This window comes from Symsagittifera roscoffensis, chromosome 4 (assembly GCF_963678635.1).
Source record: "Symsagittifera roscoffensis chromosome 4, txSymRosc1.1, whole genome shotgun sequence".
NCBI lineage: Eukaryota > Metazoa > Xenacoelomorpha > Acoela > Convolutidae > Symsagittifera > Symsagittifera roscoffensis.
This window is the reverse complement of record NC_087065.1, coordinates 33,519,611-33,541,080: the sequence shown is the minus strand read 5'-3', so window position 1 is coordinate 33,541,080 and position 21,470 is coordinate 33,519,611. Positions and strand designations below refer to the sequence as shown.

General features: G+C 36.1%; 1 protein-coding gene across 1 annotated transcript in view; it reads left to right on the top strand.

Moving 5' to 3' along the window:
• Positions 1 to 288: 288 nt before the first annotated feature.
• LOC134845256 (T-complex protein 1 subunit eta-like) overlaps positions 289 to 21,470 on the top strand; it is a 297,982-nt gene continuing 276,800 nt past the window's right edge. The window contains exon 1 of the mRNA XM_063862194.1: positions 289 to 299. The gene's annotated coding sequence lies outside the window, so the exon portion shown is untranslated. The remainder of the gene's footprint in view (positions 300 to 21,470) is intronic.

Below are 21,470 nucleotides of genomic sequence, written 5' to 3'. Positions count from 1 at the left end.
TGATTCATTTTATTTGTTTTTTATGTGATTGTACGAGCGCTGCGCCAGTTCCAATGTTTGAGGCATCGCCCGTGGCATAAAATGCTTGATCTTGATCTGGTATTGTTTTTGATATTTGTTCTGTGAGGAGAGTTTTCATTGGAACTTCAAAACGTTTTTGATGTTCTAATGTCCATTCAAAATTTTTTCCATGTCTGAGAATATTATGAAACCGTCTCAGGTATAATTGCATTTTATACACATATTTACGTAAAAAGTTTTGCAATCCAATGACTTTTTGGTTTTTCTTCTTATTAAATGGTGTTGAAGTTTTAATTTAACAAATATTTGTGATTTTATTGCAGTAATTGTACTTCCTTCAATATTATGTACAAGGAATGTAACACGAGTGAGAAAAAATGTGATTTGTCTGGGGCTGCTTCCATGTTTTCTTTTAGTAAAATTTGGAGATTTTTTTCTAATACCTTAAACATTTCTTGTTTTGTTTGTGATGGTATAAAAACATCGTCTAAATATTTGATAACGTTTTTACTAAGGATAAAGGGTCTATAATTTTTGCTCATGAAAGCCGAAAAAGGTGCTGGTCCTATGGAAGTTCCATAGAAGAGTCTATTAATGTCGTATTTTCGGTTTCCAATAACTAATTGTGTAAATCGTCATGATTGTTCATCTAGAGGCCTTTTTTATATGCTCTATTCATGCCGCATTAGTATAATACTGTCCGTTTATTTTAGTGAGTATTACTTGGATTGATTCTATGGGCCAATTACAAGTAGATTTATCAATTAGGGAAATCAGATATCTTGCGTCAAAGACAAAAGTCAACAAAGGAAAGGACTCTTACTGAATACAGTTTCAAGAAGTTTTGCCTATTTTTTTTGCTATTTTTCAAAAATTTTTTTCATGTCTTCAATAAAACTTTTTGATGTTGTTTTATTTTTAAACTGAAAGGGTGTTCTGCACATTTGGAGCAGTGGTTATACCCATGCCTGAGACGACAAATCCTATTAGCTTGATTCCAATCGGGACCTACTTTTGTGGAAACTGAATTTTTTTCTAATACTTTTGTCTTATATGTCTGCTAATGTTTGCCGGCTTAGGTAACGAAGAAAACTTCTGTTTTCTTTTTGATATTTTGGAAACTGTTTGTAAAGTTTTTAATGGCGAAAGTATTTTTGTTACAGAAGACTTTGTCCCTTTTTGCGATTAATGTAACTTTTAAGAAAAAAAATTTTTTTTTGTTTTTTTTTCTTCAATTTTTGACTTATCTTTTCATTTGCTGGTAATCATAATCAATCATTTTTGTATCGCAAGTGACGCGCAAGTGACGCCAAACATGTGTACAAAATGACAATGAGGGGAAGCATAGGTGAACATGTTTTTGATTGAGTTGTTTTCTTGATTTATGAGTGCCACTTCTGCAAGTTTGGTTTTGATTCAATAGTTCTTAACTAAAACGACTACTTTTCCCTTATAAAATTTATGAGAATTTGGTTTTTAGACTAGATGAAGGGAGTCAAAAATCTTGAAAAGAAACTTAAACGTTTTTTTTTAATAATATAGTATGTGTATCTGGGAGAGGGAGGGTTGGATTTCAAAAAAATGCCGTAGAACATTGTGTCAATTGCTTTAACTCGACCTATTGGTTGAACTAGAACAGCAATTTGCCAAAAATTTGCGCGGGCGAATTTTTCCAAAAAAATTGCGGCCAACAATGACGTTTGGTGGCCACATTTTGGAAAGTTTTGACGTTTTGGAGTTGTTTCGAAGCGCGCTTCCCCCTCTTCAACTCAGCAGTAACTTGTGTGTACCACTCATCTAGATAAATTTTTACCGCTTAAAACCTTAATGTACTTAGTTTTCTTCAGAATAAAAGCAATCTGAGATACTGTTTTTGGAAAGTTTTCTTTAAATGGAATATATTTTTGACAAAAAATTACATTTTTCAATGCAAAAAAAACGGGAAGTGTTTGTATCACTGATTTTTTGATGGAAAACAAAAATTAAGTAGTATGGGAATCTAGCTATTTTTGTCTGTAGTTATAAACTCATTTTTTTCATTGTAAAAGATTAATTCAAATTCATTACGGATTTTGAGAAGAAAAACCACAATTGAGCAATTTGAAGTTTGATAAACCAAAAATAAGCAAGTTTTCGCTGTCGTGTTCGAAGTTATGTTTCACCCCTTGTAGCTAAACAGTGGTTGTTCATTCTAAAATTTGGTTAGCAACCGAGAAAAAACTGTTTTAAGACCGCAAATTGCGGATTCCACTTACAGTTGCGGATTCCGCAACAGCTCAATTTAACGATACAAATGTTTTATCATTTGTTTGTGGATTTCACAAACTGTTCTGGATTCCGCAAATACAGTTGCGGATTCCGCAAATACAGTTGCGGATTCCGCAAATTCGCCGATTTTTCGAGCGATTTTGAACGGTTCAATGATTTAGGTATTTCTTTGTGGAATCCAAAACAGTATAGAAGATCAAAGAAAAGTAGCCATGTTGCGGATTCCGCAACAAATCTGATTTTGGCCTGTTGCAGATTCCGCTTACAATGCAGAGAATGCACAGTTTGGCCTTGTAATGATGATGTCACTCAATTTTATGAAAATAATAGTTGTTCTTTAATATGTTGCTTTGTTTTACTTTTTCTGGTTGCCAGTTAGTATAACTCCAAATCTGCTAATTATTTCCATCTCTGTAGATTTCTATGCAAAATCAAGGGTACCAATACCAAATTTTTTTCTAAACTCAGGCCTGGCCGTTTTTAAATCATACAGAACTCAGATGTTGAGCAGTTCTGACCCCTGTCTATTTTTTTGATGGGCATCTCTGATCCAGACATGCATCATATCTGATCTATTTACTTATTGCAGCTATGCCTTGACCTTGATCCAGACATGCGTCAGACATGCGTCAGACATGACAAGACCTCGAACTGACATGTTCCAGACATGACTAAACCTTGGACTGACATGATTCACACAGTATAATTAATTGCGTAATGTTTCTTCTCATCATCGACGCGATACTGCATGAAATAACTAAACCAGTTCTTCAATCTCGTACAATGTTACTTTTTCCCCACAAATTCCATCAGTCGTGTCATCTCCTCAAGGTCAAGTCTATCACCGCAGAGGTCTCTAGTTCGCTAGAGTCTATAGTGGCATAACCAAAGTAGAAAGCTGCCCAGTGCTAGACTTTTTGTTTTTTGTAGCGCTGCCGACACTTCCTCTCTGCATAGCACACCTGCGATGTTTGGATAAGGATTTTAAATACTTTCATAGAGGCCCAGTTTTTCTGCGTGCAGAGAAACGAGTTGACCTCTATGCACGGTTGAAATGAGCAGTTTTAAATTAGGTGTGATAAAACACCGGTAATGAGAAGATATTGGACGAGCTGCAGATTGACGAGCTTCCGATGGAAAAAGAGGAAGAGTGTACCCACCATAAAAGAGATGGTCGGTGGTTTGTGATCTTATATAACAAGTAGGGCAGACGTAGAGTAAACTACTGTTCCCTATTTGATGGTAAGATTTAAAGCGGATACCCGCATCTGCTTGGTGAGAATGATTATCCCGTACAGAAATAAAATAAAAATACAGATATGCCCAGGGTTAATCCATTTGTTGTGAGATTGCATATCTGCCCTGAACTGTATCAGACATGTTCAGACCTGGAAGATACAACAATTTTAATGTTACGGAAATAAAATAAAAATCTGTATTACCGGTAGAGTTTGCCTTCTTTTGTTCATATTGATGGTGGCTTATAACCACTCTAAGTTATTCATGCCTTCATGCCCAGTAAAATTCTCTTGGTCATCAGAGAGCAGGTACTCAGTGTCCACGTTTGAAATGATGTTCCAGGGTGAGGCTGATGTGCCGATTGAATCAGGGGCGGATCTAGGATTTTCTCGAGGGGGGGGGCGGATTTTCAAAAAAAAATTCGAAAATTTTGACGACCTTTTTTTTTTTTAGGTCGACCAAATTGATTTTTCGAGCTCTCCCAAAGCAGTGTTTTCCCCTTATTTTGGCAAAATTTTCTGCGCCGCAGGCAAATTTTTGAAAAAACAGTCAAAAAAGCCGTTTTTGGGCACTTTTTGATAAATTTTGACAAAAAAATCGCGTTTTTTTTGGCGCGCGCTCCCCCTCAAAGTTAGTATATATTGGCGCCGAAGGCGCCTTTAGAAAAATTTTAGGGTCGGTCGGGCAAAAATGGATTTCTGAAAAAGTATCAAAGGGGGGACCCTTTGGGTCGGTAGGGGGTCGAATCTCTGAGGGGGGGGCGTCCGCCCCCCCGCCCCCCCCCCCCCCCCCCCCTAAATCCGCCCCTGGATTGAATCATCATTTGTAAGGAACCTTTGATTAATTGTTCCGTAAATTTGAAAAATGGGGAGGAACCTTGTATTTGGGTGTATTTTAGTTTTTTTATTTTTGTTTTCCACGAAAAGTCAGGTACCATAAATAATCATCGGACTGCGTTGAGTGATATATCATATTAAAGCCTTTTCAGTCGTAATTCGAACCACATTAAAACTTTCCAAAAAATTTTCCCAGTGTTGAGAAAAACCGGTTTGAAATTTTAGATTTTTGTCTTAATTCGAGCGGATAAAACTGGCTGGCAACAATTTAATTTTGAGCGAGTAAAACTAGTTTTTGGAGTTTTTAAGCTTCGTTTTGGGCTATTTTTAGAGCTTTTTTTCAGTTTTTCTAGTAATTTTTCTACAAAAATTTTTGTCCGATTTGCCTTTAATACTATAACTCTCTAATACGCCTAAATTATAATTTAAGGTCAGATAGTTTTATCAAACTAAGCAGAAAAGCTTTGTAAAAAAGTTTCTAAATCGTAGTTGTCTAAAGACTATTGTTCGCGCCAGCACACAAACTGAAGCTGGAAAAAGCTTCCCTGTTAATTTCAAACGAATCATTATCAAAACTGTTAACCTCTTTTATCATTTAGTTTGTCCTTGTACTCATTTGACTCATATTGCTATGCCGAAAACCGGATTTATTTATTTGATTCTTACGTGACTAAATTGCTAAACTTTGTTTTATATCTGTAAAAGAAACATATTTCCGGTGCGAACAAACTTCTTGGCCACAAAATTTGGAGCTTTTAGCAAATCAAATTTACCCTTAATTGATAGTACATTCTATGCTGGCTTAATCTAGACTCTTTAAAAGACAGTAAAATATTTATTTTTCTCAAATTTGGCCCAATTGTGGGTTGTAATTGTGACCTAAATTTGTAACAAAATGTTTTTCTTTTGTTTATCAGAACAATTCTAATATTACCCAGGCCCGGCTTGGCTTGTGTAAATCAGAAAATCAATTGAGTATTCAGCAATTGGCAGCTCTTTTTCTTGAGTTCAAATCAAGATTAGATCACTGGTTAGATACAGTCCTTTAAACTTTTGAGCACCTTTTCGTATTTGGAACAAGATTGCTAAAAAGTAAAGCGGATCAAGGCTGGCGTAACGCGCCTTCTATTGTTGAGAGAGAGAAACCGTTAAATTTTGATCCGCCGACCCAGACATTTATTTTTTGTTCCCTTTGGCTCCAATTGAAACTTAATCCTCAAAAAATCGAAAAACATTGATTTGAACAATATCAAAAAATTTTTTAAAAAAACTGCAAAGATGAAATTGAGTGGAAGTTACATTCGAAGTACGTCCAAACACTCAAGAATACAAGCAAAACAATTCCGTCTGAGTTATTTGAATATTTCAAAGGCCAAGACTGGCAGAATCAAGGAAAATTGAGCGAGCTAGCGTCATACTACAAACCTCACATCATAAACCTCGAAGATTTGGAAAATGCATACATGAAGGCATCGAATCTTCTCAAAAGGCAACATCAGCCAGAGTGCGAGGAAGCTGGGAGGGAAACTCGAAGACACTTTGACAACAGTTTTGCGACATGGAAGTCATGGCATGTCATTTTGTCTGAAAAAGAGATGAACATCAGAGCACTCAAAGACCGAAGCAAAAATACAAGGTACTACCGTCAAGTTGACAAAAAAAAATTTACAAGAGCTAAAATTAGTCACTTGCAGTCATTTATTGAATATTTCATCAAAGAAGAGGCGTGATCAACAGGAGTCAAACCGTTAATCGAAAAAATGAGGAGTTGGCAGAAGAGCTTCAAACTACGCTTCCCCACCGCGAATCGTTAAGAAAGGCTCGACTTAACGCTGATTGGTTGAACTAATAGCTGCCGCAGAAGAAAAGATGGTAAAAACCTGACAACATGGCTGGCATATATGGAGAAGGGACAAGTCACCAAACCTGGAGAGAGGTGAAGTTTGCAGACCAAGAGCCAGATGACCCACATGAAACTCAAGAACCATCAGACAATTTGCTGAGCCAGCAAGAGCATCAGTTGAAATGAACCCAACCGATGACCATGGCCCAGATGATCAGGAGAATGCGACAATTAGAAGAGGGGCCGAGGCATCGCTAGCTGGAGAGCCGGTACTACAAAACCCCATCAAATCTAGAAAGAGTAAAGTTTCATTAATTTTTACTGCAATCTGGGGAGTGTACCGAGTCAAAAGCCAGCTCAAAAAGCCTGTCAAAGGTTTCTGCTCAAGGAAGCAGGGGATGAAGGCCCGTATTACAAGCAGAAAAAAAAGAAGAAACTGTCAAAGGTGAAATCGAAAGTAGAGAGCGACAAATTGCCTCTGAAAGGAAAAAAAAACGCGAAGTTGAAGCTGAACAACTTGAGATTGAAGCTGAAAAACTTAAATTTAAGAAATAAATAGAGCTTGCAGAAATGCAACAAACGGCAGAACTCGAAAAGGCGAAGAAAAAATTGGTCATGAAATAATGGCCAGAATTGCACGAGAATTCCGACAAAAGAAGCCGATCAAGCATAAAGTGAGTTCTTACGGCAAGAGGAAGGTAAACTCAGTCAAATGAGTTGCTGCTTTGAAAATGATGAACCCCATCACCCAAGTGTAGAACCAGAAAAACAACATTTTCCGCAAATATCTCAGGACCGTAAAGGTTCTCAGGGCGAGTGAGAGGAACAAAACAAAGCAGTCTCTTCAAAGCAAACTGATATAAAGCTTGAAAAATCCTTCTGTGAAAATTGTTTTTGAGCCCTTAAAAACGGACCTAAGCAAGCTGAAAACACTTCTGTACAATCAAAACTCCTTTTTCAGCCCACGACAAGTGTTAGCATGCGTATGATAGAAAAGGAACCGTACATCAAGCTACCTAAGCTGAAACTCCTGGAGTTTGACGGAGACTCTCTAGAATGGCCAGAATGGTCAAGTAATTTCCTAGAAATAGTAGACAGCGCACCTGTAGACGGCAGTATCTAAATGAATCACCTGAAATTTCAAGTCTTAGGAAAAGCAAAGGCGGCAATCCAAAGATAAGGATTTTCGAAAGAAATGTACTCCATAGCCTCGCAGACACTTGTAAGACATCAAATCGCACGACTCGCAAGCAATTATAAAATACGCACAAGTCATATCGACTCGTGTCAATGTTCTTACTCAGTATCAAAGTTTGGAGGTTTGAACTCTGAGTCAGTCTTGAACAGTGCTGTCAGAAAACTTCCACCAGAACTCAAGAGTGAGTAGTTCTTCCATATCAGCATTAGTGGACAGCAAAGCGTCGGATTGATTTTATTCGGCAGTTGGCAAAGCAACGTAGCGTTTGTATATAATGAGTTGGCAATGCACTCCCCCGAACCGGAAAATCGAGTTTTGAAAGTTTTAGTTGATATAGAGACAAGCATAAAAAACAACCTCTTCGTTCGTGGCGCACAGCAAGTCATCTGAGAAGGAATCAATGAACGACAAATGGCACTTGGGCGATGGAATTCATAAAATGTGGAATTTTCCCAAATTCAAGAATATGACGTTATCAGAAAGCATGAGTCAACCAAGTTGCACAAATTATGCCTCTCATGCTTAAACGGAAAATAATTGATGATTAACTGCAATGTGGCGCGACAATTTGATATCGCCAAATTCTCGAAAAAGCATAACCCTCTTCTACACTTTCAGACTCTGAGGGGCCAAACAAATCAAAACAAAATCAGACAAACACAAACTTTGAGGCTTCATCAGCTATGTCATCTTCAACGCAAAATAATGGCATGGTACAGCTGGTCAAGGTTTTAGATTCTAGCCCCAATGAACGATACTCAGAGGAATCAATTGATAGATCAACATGACTCAACCGTTTCTGATTTCAGACAAACTCAAATTGCGGTCCCTAGGGCAAGTGAAAATGATTGTTACTGGGACTCATGGAATTAAAAGCATTGATTCAAATCAATTGACAATTCAGTTCAACGGTTTTGATAACAGGTATGTGGTCAAAAATTGCCCGGTCCTTCCCCATCCTGGCCTTGACATGGGATCCCAGAAAATTGGTTATAAAGAATTGAAGAGGAGCTGTAAGCATATGTGGCCTCTTCCTAGCCAATTTTTATCGATACTTAATGAGGGTGTAATCATTGGGCAAGTCGTATTCAGTCTCATCAGACCACTGGAGTACAAGTCATGTGGACTTCGTGACCCCTGGGTTTTGCGAACTCTGTTGGGTTGGACTACAAGTGGACCACTACCCAGAAAAGTGACTTGCGGGTTTAAAGTGTCTACGCAACTAGCTATAGCAGCTGACCCATTGTCGGAGCAGGTGAAAATTGGTGATATATCGAGTCATATGCATCTAACTGCTCAACAAGTGGCAGATCCAAAACCGATAAAACGGCCTGGGAAATCTTGCAAAAAAGCATTATCTTTGATGGAGAAATTTACGAGGTTGGGCTTCTGAGGGAAAGAGAAACGTTCAGACCCCCTAATAACTTGGCATAGCCCAGTTAAAATCTTTGGAGAAAAGACTCGAAAAGGATGTCAAATTGAAGAAACGATATCAAGAGATCACCTAAAGAGATGCAAGGCGAGGGTTCAAACGAATTGTTAGCAGCGAAGAGTTACACGAGACGCGAAATGAGCCACAGTGGTACGTGGCATATCAACCTGTTATAAATCCAAACAAGCAAGAAAAGGCGAGACGAGTGTGTAACGCAGCCGCTAAGTACAATGGCATTTCCTTGATTGATACGCTAATTCCTGGACCACATTTACTACAAAGCCTAAAGGAATAACTTTTCGATTCCGCAAAAACGAAATTGCAATATCACCTGACATAAATGCCATTGCTCCCACAAGTTGCCGTTCGCAAATCCGAATGCAAATTTCTGCGGTCTTGAGGAGAGATCAACCTGCTGACAGAATCGGGCTTACGAGTTCAAGCGACATGTTTTCGGAGCGAAAAGTTCGCTGACGTGTGACAACTATGCATTGCTTAAGGCAGGAGACGAGCAAGCTAAACTGTTTCCTGAGACAAAAAAAATACATCAAAAGAAACTATTATATGGACGATTTGGTAAAGTCAGTAAGAACTGTGGAGAAAGGTAAAACAATTTACAAGCAACTTTCCAATGCCTCGCAAACAGAGGATTTGACGTACGAAAATGGGTGAGCAGCAGCCCAGTAATGAACAAAGAGTTTTTGCCAGGACACAGCTCGCAGGAAACGTACAAACGGTTTGGGAAAAAAATTATTCCGTTCATCATTTCTTGGACTGAATTGGAACGTAGAAGATGCAGCCTAGAAATTTCTCCAGGATCTCAGAGAAAGATCCTTTCTTCAATTACTGAGATAGCAGTCTTATCGCATTTTTTGTCTGTTTTCAACCCATTCGGTCTCTATGCTCGCTTCACAATGCGATTGAAAATGCTTTTAAAATCAATCTGGGAGAAAATACAGCACTGGACCGATTCAGTCTCTGCACTACATTGGCTTTATTCAGCGCATAGAAGGCAAATAGTCTATGTAGCAAACAAAGTAGCCGAAATCCTTAAACTTTCACCATTGATGATTCGACTGTCTTGCGCTGACATCGATGCTACATCGACGCGAATTCGTTGAAATGACTATTGCGGATCTAAAGCGAGTGGACAACATGGCCGGCTTGGTTGAACCAGCCTAAATCCTCTTGGCCCCTTCAACCAACGGATCTAGAGGCAAAGGGACCCATTGAAGGGATTCAGCCCGTAACCACGCTTACCGCCATACTCGTCACTAGTGCTGCTGTTTCCTGGTATCGCTTTAATGACTTCTCGAGTTTAGTGAATTCAGTTGCTTTTTGTCTGCGATTTGGCAAAAGACAAACCGGTTTGCTTCAAGTAGGAGAGCGAATGAAGGCAACGATCAGAGTATTTAGACTGACACAGTTGTAGAGCTTTCTGGAAGTGTAAAATCGCTTAAAGGCAAACAGACCAATTCCGCAAATTTCTCGCTTAATAAAGATGACGCTGTTCTTAGACGAAATCTTCATTATGATATTGAAAGGAAGATTCCGGCAGGCTAACCTTTCCAAACGACCAGAAACATCTGGTTTTTTTGAATGCTAAGCATAAAAGAAAACAATTACTACTCAAGCATGAGCAGCGAGGTCGATCAAGTATCTTTGTTTCAGATGTCGGAAAGGAGACACTATTGCATAACAACCAATGATGTCTGATTTATCCCCCGCAACGGGTGTCACATGGAATTCGCCCTTTCGATTATACAGGATTAGATTATTTTGGTCCAATCGAAGTCAAATTTTTGCGGAGCTTGAAAAGATGGTGTTGCTATTCGGAGTTCATATTTGGATCGTTCATTCTCCAGATAATGAATCTTATCTAGCAGCGATATCACGGATCGTTGCCAGGCGAGGGCAGCCAAACACTAAACTGAGTGATAACGGTACCAACCTTATAGGGGCTGTGAAACAATTGAAAGAACAGATGACATGTAAAACCCAACAAAAAATCAAAAAAAAACTTACGTTCAGAAGTTTAATTTGAAAGTTCAACCTCTCTGGAGCTCCTCATTTCGGTGGGATCTGGGAGCGTTTGGTCAGAAGCTGCAAAAAAGCAATGATTGCATTTCTTGGATCTCGATCTATAACAGAGGAGATTTCGAGCACAACGATGGGTCAGGTGGAGCAAAAGCTGATCGCAAGACTAATGGCCCCGGCGAGCAACGATCTATTTTTCATTGGAGGAATCAGTGTATCTGTTCCTTGTATTCCTAACGCCGAAAAACATTCCAACTTAAGAAAAGCCTTTAGAGCCTCGCAAGCACATACAGACATGATTTGGCAAGAGAATATCTACCTCCACGGAGTTCAAAAAATAAGTTGAATGTAGAGCAACATAGAACGCTGAGCGTGGGCGACTACAAGTGTTTTCCAGAGGAAAACAGAGCCGCTTCAGAAACTGAAGGTGAAAAAATTTTAAAAAAAACTCTTTGTTAATTTAAAACATAGCATGGTTAAAATTCCCTACCATTTCTATCATTTAGTTTGTTCTTGTGCTCATTTGACAGGATGTATTTGATCGATTGTTATCTGACCAAATTGCTAAACTCTGTGTTATATCTCTAGAAGGAACACATTTCCGTTGCGAACAAACTTCTTTGACCCAAAACTTGGAGCTTTTAGCTCATCAAACATACCTTCAATCGATGTTAAACACTATACTGGTTTATGCTTCACTTTGAAAGACAGTCAAATAATTATTCTTCTCATAGTTTGCCCGATTTTAGGGTGTAAAAATAACCTTAAATTATAATAATTTGTATCTCTTTTATTTATCAAAACAATGCTATTATTACCCAGGCCCGGCTTGGCTCGTGAAAATCAGAAATTAATTTGAATGTTCAACAATTGGCAGCTCCTTCTCTTGAGTTCAGATCAAGATAACATCACTTTTTAAATACAGTCATTTAAAGCACCTTTTCAAATTTGAAAAAGATTGCTATAAATTAGAGCGAATCAAGGCTGGCGTAACGCTCCTTCTTTTGTTGAGAATTAGCAGCCGTTAAAACTATGGTCGGAACATTCCGAGCTACTAGCACGATAACCGGCTTTCCTTTTTTTATCTGTGTTTTTGATAGCAAAAGAGAAAATGACAATCTGGAAAGCATACACTATGTTTTGATCCGAGGTGTTTTTGCTTCCTTTATGCGTTTGAGTGATGTTATTAAATAAGCATCTAGTTGTTCTCCTTAGTAAGTTGTTTTGTTTTTCTAGCTGGAGTAGTCAGCTATTGTTAAAGAATAAAGTGTGGGCCTCAAATGGGAGACTTTTGAATTTCACTGAGCGCATATTTACAGCAGCTCGTAGAGGTTTTCGCATAGCTTTTGAGAAAACGAATTCTTTCGTTGGTTGAGTCGATTGTCAAAAGTAAATCCAATAATGTTGGGGCTGCAAGTGGCGGTCAGTTAAGCGTCGCCTAATAACATTTTGCACAAGTTGAAACTCATTTTCATTCGTTGAAGTTATAGATGTTCTTGATTTTTCGTGTGATAATGAAAGGCTTTCGTGTATTAGCCAGATGGTGAAGCCGTCCAGATATGTATTCAAAGCTTCTGTAGAGTTAATCAGTAGCGAATTTAGGGGGGGTGGACACCCCTCTCAGGGGATCGACCCCCTGTCGACCCAAATGGTCCCCCCTCTTTACTATTTTGAGATATCCATTTTTGGCTGACGGACTTTTCTGAAGGCGCCTTGGGAGTTAATTCATTCTAATTTTGAGGGGCGAGCGCGCGCCAAAAAAACGCGATTTTTTGGTCAAAATTTTCCAAAAAGTGCCTAAAAACACCTGTTTTTGGCTGAAATTTTCCAAAAAGTGCCTAAAAACAACTTTTTTTGGCCTTTTTTGAAAAATTATTCGGCCCAAAAAAAAATCGAAAAAATATTCAAAATTTTTGTGAAAATCGCCCCCCCCCTTGAGAAATTCCTAGATCCGCACCTTGAATTAATGATAGTACCCCTGCTTATGTGAGGATTTTTTTTTGATGCGTCCTTGTTGGGGTTTGAGTGAAGTCTTGTGTAATTTTTCAGTGATCCTTTGCGTGCCTTATTCATTTCCAAATGTAGTAATTGGCAGTTAGCTTGCAGGTAAACAGCTTGTTTGAGCTCGGTAATTCTTTTGTATAAATTCTTTCTAACTGAAATCTAGTTTCGTTTCTTGATGAAAAAGTAATGTCACTGGTTTGGATTACTTTTTTCGCAGAATTGTCTTCTTAATTTGTCGGGCTGATTTTTGTGGTAAGGCCTGATTTTTTTAGAAACGTATGGTTTTATTGTTTTTTTAAGAGCCTAGTACTGCTTAGTTATATTCAGCTTGATAACTGACGGTTGAGCTAATGATATCTGCTTGGTTTTTGCAACAAAAATACAAAAAATTATCATTAACAAATTTTGTCTAGTAATTGTGAATTTACACGGCCACTTTTTTCATGACAGAGAAAACTTTTTTTGCTTTCTCATGTTTTGCAACTAATTTAGTTGTATCAGTAGCATCTTCTTGTATCGTATCTAGTACAGCACCATGTTTTAAAAACTATGCCTCAACAAAACAAACGTTAGAAGCTATTACTTTGAAAAGCATAGTTTTGAAGCCATATGAAAAGTTAAAAGCGATAAACTTGAAGTGAAGATTTTCTGAAACAGTTTTTATTAATTATTCAACCCATTTCGAGTTGTATTGAATCAATTCAGCTCGATATCAAGCACACGATGGTTGATATCAAACACGTTCACCAGGATCTTTCAAACTTTTGGAGAAAGGTGAGATATGGTTGATTTTGGCCTCTTTGAATGTAGCGAGGAACCCTTCCAGTTCCGTGTAATTCGCGTTTTCATCTGTTATCACCATTATATGACAGTAGAATTTACACGGCCGGATAGAATTTACAGTAGATCCGTCAGCCATGAATTATTACATCATGAAGTGACCGCAAATAATTATCTTTGTGTCCATGTCTGAGAACACCACAACTATCAAACAGACTGCGAACTCCGCTGAGTAAATGCTGTGTCCCCGTAAGCCAACGTAAACACAAAACAACTTGTCTCCGAATAAGTTAATTTTCTGCGCCAACTGCTTGCTGAAAGGTCGGCTTTCGCTTGGATTAACAATGAAACCTTTCCGAGTGAACTTTCTCCACTTACACATAGAAAAATGGCGAAGCGATTCTGTTGATATCAGCACGCAATATTTCTCTTCCCATTGTTTAGATTTAACCATTGGGTAAGAGTAGTGCGAGACGTCAATGTCAGTTTTTGGGACTTTTTTTGGCTCTGATCACTTGTGACAAGTTAGAAGGATCTGACACAATGGTCCAATTGCTGCTGTACTTATGAGTCATCGAAGCCAGATCGAATTGAGAAAGTGCGCTGGCCCATAGTGATCCGATTTGGTCACGTGCAGGATGGCATTTGTTGAAATCAACTGGGATTCATGCACCTTGTTTCAACGATATGTCATTGGTACAAGCATGTGCGTCGTCAGTAGTATGCATATAGTGCGTTAGGATCGGGGGGGGGGGGGGGGGGGGGGGGTTGTCATACATGGATGACCATTAGGTATAAATCAAAATGGTAACCATGTATTAAATGATCAGCAATGGTCACTATGTAATAATCCTAATTGTCACCATGTATAATTTTATACCTAATAGTCCTCATGTAAAACTTCGGTATATTATTGAGTATTCCCACTGAACGTTGTGGAAACGGGAATGGAGTTAAGTTTTGGTCGGTGCATGTTTTCCCTTCTAAAGTTTGGGGGTATTGGCTTGTTTACATGTAAAATGACATTATATACCTATTATATGCAATCAGTTGAACCTAATGCAACCAAACTATATGGTATATAGGAAAGCACCAGATTTTGGCAGCGTAGCTTAACTGTTGGCTGCGGTGAACGATTTCCTTCAAAAATGCATGTTTTATTGCTGAATCTCGAAGAGAGGAAAATTCGTCAATTGCGGCGGCCGCCACCTCTATTTAGTCAAAAACTAATGATCAATTTGACCGAAATAAGAATGAAAAATTTCTTTAAGCCAACTGAAGGTAAAAAACAAAGAAAAATTATGGAACACTGAAAAATCTAAAATAATGAAATTGGCTTGAAAATTTCGACATTTCCAGTTTCCGTGTCTACAGGAGACTGCAAAAAAAGGTCTGAAATCTATGACAAAAGCTTTGATTTTATAGAAAGGTTGAAAGAGCTAATAGGTTGAAGTGGCTAAAGATCTTGAAAAACGAGAACACTGATGAAAGCCAAAAGTGCCCATTAATTTTGCTGCAGCCATTTCTAAAACTTGCATATACCACTTTTTATATAAAAAAGGAAACAATTTTCGGGGCTTCTAGAAAACGTTTAGTACTTCCTATTAACTTTATTGTGCTAACCGAATTTTTGAAAATATTCATCAAAGCGGACCTAGTAACTGGGGGAAAACTGTTATTTGTTTGCCAATACATACTATAAAACAGAGTGACTTTCGAATAAAGCAGGTGAAAACTTATTTGCGACTTTTAAGGAAAACAATTATTCAAATTAGAGCCAATTCAATCGGGAAAGACTGAACACAATCTAAGACAAGTTATGGATACAAACTCAAAACTTGATATGAGTTCGGAGTTATAATTTGAGCATCCAAAATTTTTGATTTTTCCATTACAAGAATAAGCAATTAAATAATTTTTTAGTTTGATACTACAATCTGGTCAACTGTTCTCAGTATCTTCTAATTATGTTCAAACTGGTTTTTGCAAGAGCTTTCTATTCAAAAGTTTGAAGCGCTATCAGTTATTATCATTGATTAACCTTCTGCTCAACAAATTAAATTTTGAGTTTTTTATATAAATCTGATCCTTTGAATATTTTCATGATTAGACTATTGCCTCTCAACATACGGTGGCTTTTTGGCCAAAATATTTGATTACTCATCTACAACTAATTATGTTATTGAGAGATCAACATTTCTTTCAATATATGTCTGAGGTGATTGCATCATGATATTTCTGCTCATTTTTGCATCGATATTTGTCTTCTCTATTAACGAGACTTGTCTTCGAAAAACTCTTAGTTGTTTGAAATTGTAGCAAAAAAAATCAAGCCTTTTCATCAACATTCTACCTGAATGTTCGGATTCGGTCAGGACGATAGCTGTTTCAAACTAAGCAATGCTTTCACACCAATTTGGCTATAGCAGTTTCCGAAAACTTGTAAGTGCCGTTTTTTAGTTTCAATGCATTTCGATAAACGTCAATTATGTTGTGTTATCTTAAGCTGGAACGACTAACAAAGATATGTTTAATTTGCCCAAAATAACTTTGTTAGACATTTCTACTTTGAGGAATTGAAATTTTGAGCCTCAATGCAGAAAAACTTGCTATTTATATAATGACAAAAGGCGTAGGCATTTTGAGCTATTTCATAAAAAGTTCTATCAATTAAAAAAAACTTGAATTTAAAAAAATTGTACTGACTGATTATCTGATTACACAATTGCTTCACTTCTGTGGGTTTATAAGTTTGATTCAAAATTATGATTTTTCAAATGAAAACCATTGAGAACTTGTGGTTTTTAGAGATTGATCAATCGTTCTTCAAATATACAGTACCTGTCACTTAGACTTTGCCCGCTTACCGTCTTCAGCTCTAACAGCCGCATGTCATTTCAACCATTCTTCTATCGATCGGGTTTGTCTGCACAATCAATGATTTTCCTCAATAAACCATAAATTTTTTTAAAATAATTTTCTTATCATAATTTTTATCTCTATGAGCAACAGTTCATCAAACACTTTGGACTCCATGCTGTCTCCAATTGGACTTGTTGTTTGATGCTTCCATCGACTTGAAAACTTGAAAATTGATCTTTCCTGTTACAACTTGAAACAATTTTCATAATCAATGACTGCAGATATATTGAAATTATCAATGCAGCATATGCCACTTTTTCAGATTGAATTGTTCATAATGAGGATACCTGGAAGATCAAAACTTTCGAGGTAATTTTTTAAAATAAATTTCTCAAATTGTTTTGCAAATCAAGAAAATGAAAAAAACTATCATTATATTGTCTGGTTGATTATTCTAGAAGATTCAAGTTACTTAAGAAGAAAGATTTCGATTGAGTTACATATATACTTTTACATGAAATTAAATAAACGATTACAACTATACTCAAACATGCATACCCCACCAAACATATAAAGCTGCATACTTGTAAACATAAAAAACATAAACACACTTTCATAAGTTGCAAACTTAAATGCATACTCACAAAACTAGTCATACTTATTTTATTACATACATACGTTTATTCATACACGTTTAAATACTTACATAAGATTAATCATTCAAACTTACAGAGAAAAACAATGACATACACACTTACTGAATACAAAAATACATACCTGTATACATAAGCACAAACTTACATAAACACATACATACATACATACATGCATACATAAAAACATACAAACGTACTTACATATATACAAATTTAAAGTTACTTAGAGACATTCATACAACCATACGTACGAAATTACATACATACATGCAAAAATACTTCCATACATACAAAAATTCAAAATGAAGTCTTACATAAAGGTATGAATACAAACGTACATAGTCTTATACATACGAAGAATGCAAAAAAACTACCATACGTACATAAGTTTTTTATACTTGCTTAGATACTTTTAAACCTGCAATCAATTATACGAAAAGTTTTGCTTACACGCATGCAAAGATTTTGACTTCATATTTCTGCTGACCTTTAAAATAGAACCACATTTAAACACTCAAACCAGCTTACATTCACTTCTAACTTTCAAGACAAATATATACACACATTCAGACAAAAGAGTCAGGCAATACAGACCGGCATTCATACGTCTTTACATACAATCAAATAAACGTGTCTTTCATACTCATATACGAAAATGCATAGGTACTTGCCTACAAACAGACATGGATCGTACTTTACAAGCATGCAATGACTCACGTGTACTCAATTCCCACTAAACAGACATAAAATTTCAATCATAAATTTGTACAATTTGCAAACAAGCAAATTTTTAGATGATTTTAAACTGAAAAACATACATTGATACAAAATATTTGCTTGTATTCATTCGCTCAATCAAGCGGACATGCAGTCAAGAGTTCTTACTTACATAAAAACATACAAATTTACATAACTTCTAAACAACCAAATGAATACTCATAAATAGTACAACATGTAATAGAATACAAATAGTAGAATACAGTATAACAAATAGTAGAATACACACAAGTATAACAAATAGTAGAATACACACAAATGAATATAACATGATTAATTACCTTTATACATGCAAAAAGTTGTACACTTTTACATAGATACATACAGTTTAAATAAATACACACATACGCAAAGCATATATGCGTACATATATACTATGCATATAGTATCTTGTCAAACCTTCAAGAAGGTCTAGAAACGTTAGTGAAAATCAAGTTGGGTTATAGTTATTCTTCTAGTTACAATTGTTTTGGTTTTCAAACGCATAGGGAAAAAAATTGTACTCATACATACAAACACATCGGCATGCATACATACACGCATACACAAAAAAAATTACTTGCATTTGCTTATGAACACAACTATTCACACAAAATTATAATCATTACGTTTCACGTATAAATATGTTCAAATACAATCAAAACCTACATACACAAATTGATTTTATAATGCAAACGTCGCAAGCAGAGATTTGCAAAGAAATGCCAGCTTTCAGCCAAGTCATCTACACAATTTAGCAATTTTGTTCATCTTTAAAAAAAATACATTTTAATATAACTGTTGATCTCCCAAACGAATTTTCCAACGGTATCAAACTTCTACTCAAATATGACCAGTGAGTCATGAGAAGCATTTTTAGTGGTCAGAAGAAAAAACCAAGGCTTACTAACTTGCATTGGACGGGAAAATTTCAAAACAACTTGTTGAAAATTTTTTGTTCGACAGTCCGAATGTAGTTTTTTGACATATCGAAAATTTCTCTCAAGTAATTATTTAGTTTTGTACAGAAAACTTAAAACAGTGGAAGTTTTGATTCGAAACAAAAATTTTGATTACTGTTTTGAGATTTTTAATCTTTTCAGAAAATTTGGTTTTTTCATTCATTTGTTGTTTCTGTAGATTGATATATCTTCAGTTGACTATTAGGCTGCAGGTTTAACCGTAGACCAAGTTACATTGACTAGAATTGCCTAATATGTTGTTTTCTTGCTAAACCATCAAACATTTTGTTGATCGAAAAAATGTATTGGGTTCTGAAAAAGCTATTTAACACAGGTTCAACTGTCCTTTTTTCATCTTTTTCCCCCGTATTTATGCAATATCGATCGTTTGAGTTATAGTATCTTAGAAAATAATTTTTAACAATGGTAACACTTACGGTAAAAGATATGTTTTAGAGAAAACAAAAGTTGTTCTAAGCTGATGTTCAACCCATTTTTTCAGTAATAAAGAAAACTTTCAAAAAATTTGTGCAAAACAAACAACCCAATCTTGTTTTGCGAATTTGAATTTTCTAGAACGACCGTTTTTTAGACATGATTCTAAATGAAACACAGTTTTTTTTACTTTCAAAGAATTAAGAGCAAAAAAAATGTTCTTTTTGTTTTATTTAATTTAGATTACAAAACAAACAGCTAAACATTAATAAATTCAACTTAACTATTTGAAAAAAGCAGCACAAAACACAAAAAAGACTGAAAACTTTTCAATTGACGCCACGTATAACAGAGATTGATGCGTTCCGATCCTTTTTTTTGTTTTTTTTGCGAGCAAATAGCGTTTACATTTGGCTACTATCGGTTGTCTGCCGAATGCACCAAGGGCTGATTTCTGCAACGAGAGTAACAAGGTGAAGCTGGTGGCTCAATTTCCAGGCCGACTTGGGCCTCTCGACTTCCTGGGAAGATCCAATTTGACTCTACGAAAGAGGAATGCACTCATAAGGAGATGAGTAAATCTAGATCTTTGATTAGCCTAACTTTGGCTATTTGCGCTGAATCGATGATATAAACTCCGATGATCAAAAATTCTTTTTTTCTGATGGCCTTTTAAACCTTATTTTCAAAAGATATAAATGGAATAAGATAACCTAAATGGAAAATATGTGATTAAGTGTTATCATTAATTGAATTTATTTGGTGTCTAATCAGGAAAAAAAAACCCCGTGAGCAGTCTTGTCAAAAATAGTACGTTCTTGAGCGGAATCAGTCAAAACTTACACAAAGAGTTTTATAAAGTTTTGCGGTAACGGAGAGTAAAAATTGAATTGAAACGGGTAAAAATAAGAATCAAATGATGAAAGCACGCGCCTGCAGAGGCGTTGTTTTTGCGGTAAAAACAGAACAATTCTTATCATGAATTAGAAATGAAATAGCTGATAAAGGCTTTGTTTTGTATAATCAAGACCACATCTTTTCTACTTTTTGTTAGTAATTTTATCGACTCTTCTTCTCTTCTTCTAATTGAACAGTTTTGGACAAGAAAAAAACCTAGCATAGTTTTGGGCTCACATTCCTATCTTGTATTCAGCGGCTAATCTAAAATGAACATATAAATTTCCCCATGTTCGATTGAGATCTATGATTGGGTTTAGATGTCAGTCCACAACCAGAAAGATTTTCAAAAAGAAACCTTTTACATTTCAACCTGATTTAGTCTTACCGGAATTTGTTTATCTGCTGGGAAACTTATCCAATTTGGTCTCGCTGTGTATGATCTATCACTGGCTCATAAGCGAATGGCTGGAATAAACTGGAATTTATGTATAAATGTCCGTGTTTGATTTTTTACGCGTGTTTATCGGTATGTGTAATTGTTAATTTTTATGTATATATATGTTCAGAAGTGTAACAATAGCTAAAAGTAAAGCCAAAATTCAAACTCAATGTAGCTTTAATTACAGATTGGTGAAGAACTTCTAGAACATTTTACTAGGTGTTGTATCTGTACTATGTTCAACCAGATACTGCAAAGTAATATAAATATGTGTAAACTGTGTGCATTGCATGTTTGATTTTTACATGCTATACGGTTTGCATGTATTGGAAATGTTATATCAGAAAAGATGTACAAGCAGGTTTGTTCTAAAAAGTTTTCGAATCAATTTAGGATAAATAATTGTTATTGGAAAAAAATTCGATGTCAAAATCAACCCAAATTCTTCTTTTACTTATCTTCATTATTCTAAATTGTTTTACCAGATGCTAAGTGGGTACAGATTATCAATCAGGTTTGGATAAATAAAATTAGTGCGTGTAGATAGGCTTTGTAATCAGTTTTTATTTGTGAAGTAAGCAATATTAACGTCTACTTTGTATGTTTGTGGTTATACACATTTGTATATAATGATTCGTATGTATAAATTCACTTATTTGATCAAAATTATGCCATCAGAAGTGCCACTTTAAATAGAAAAACAATTCATCTCAAATTTGTTTGCTGCTCTTGATTTCTGAATAGTTCACCACATACTAAAAATTTACCAAATACTACATTAAAATGTATTTCTATGCCTACA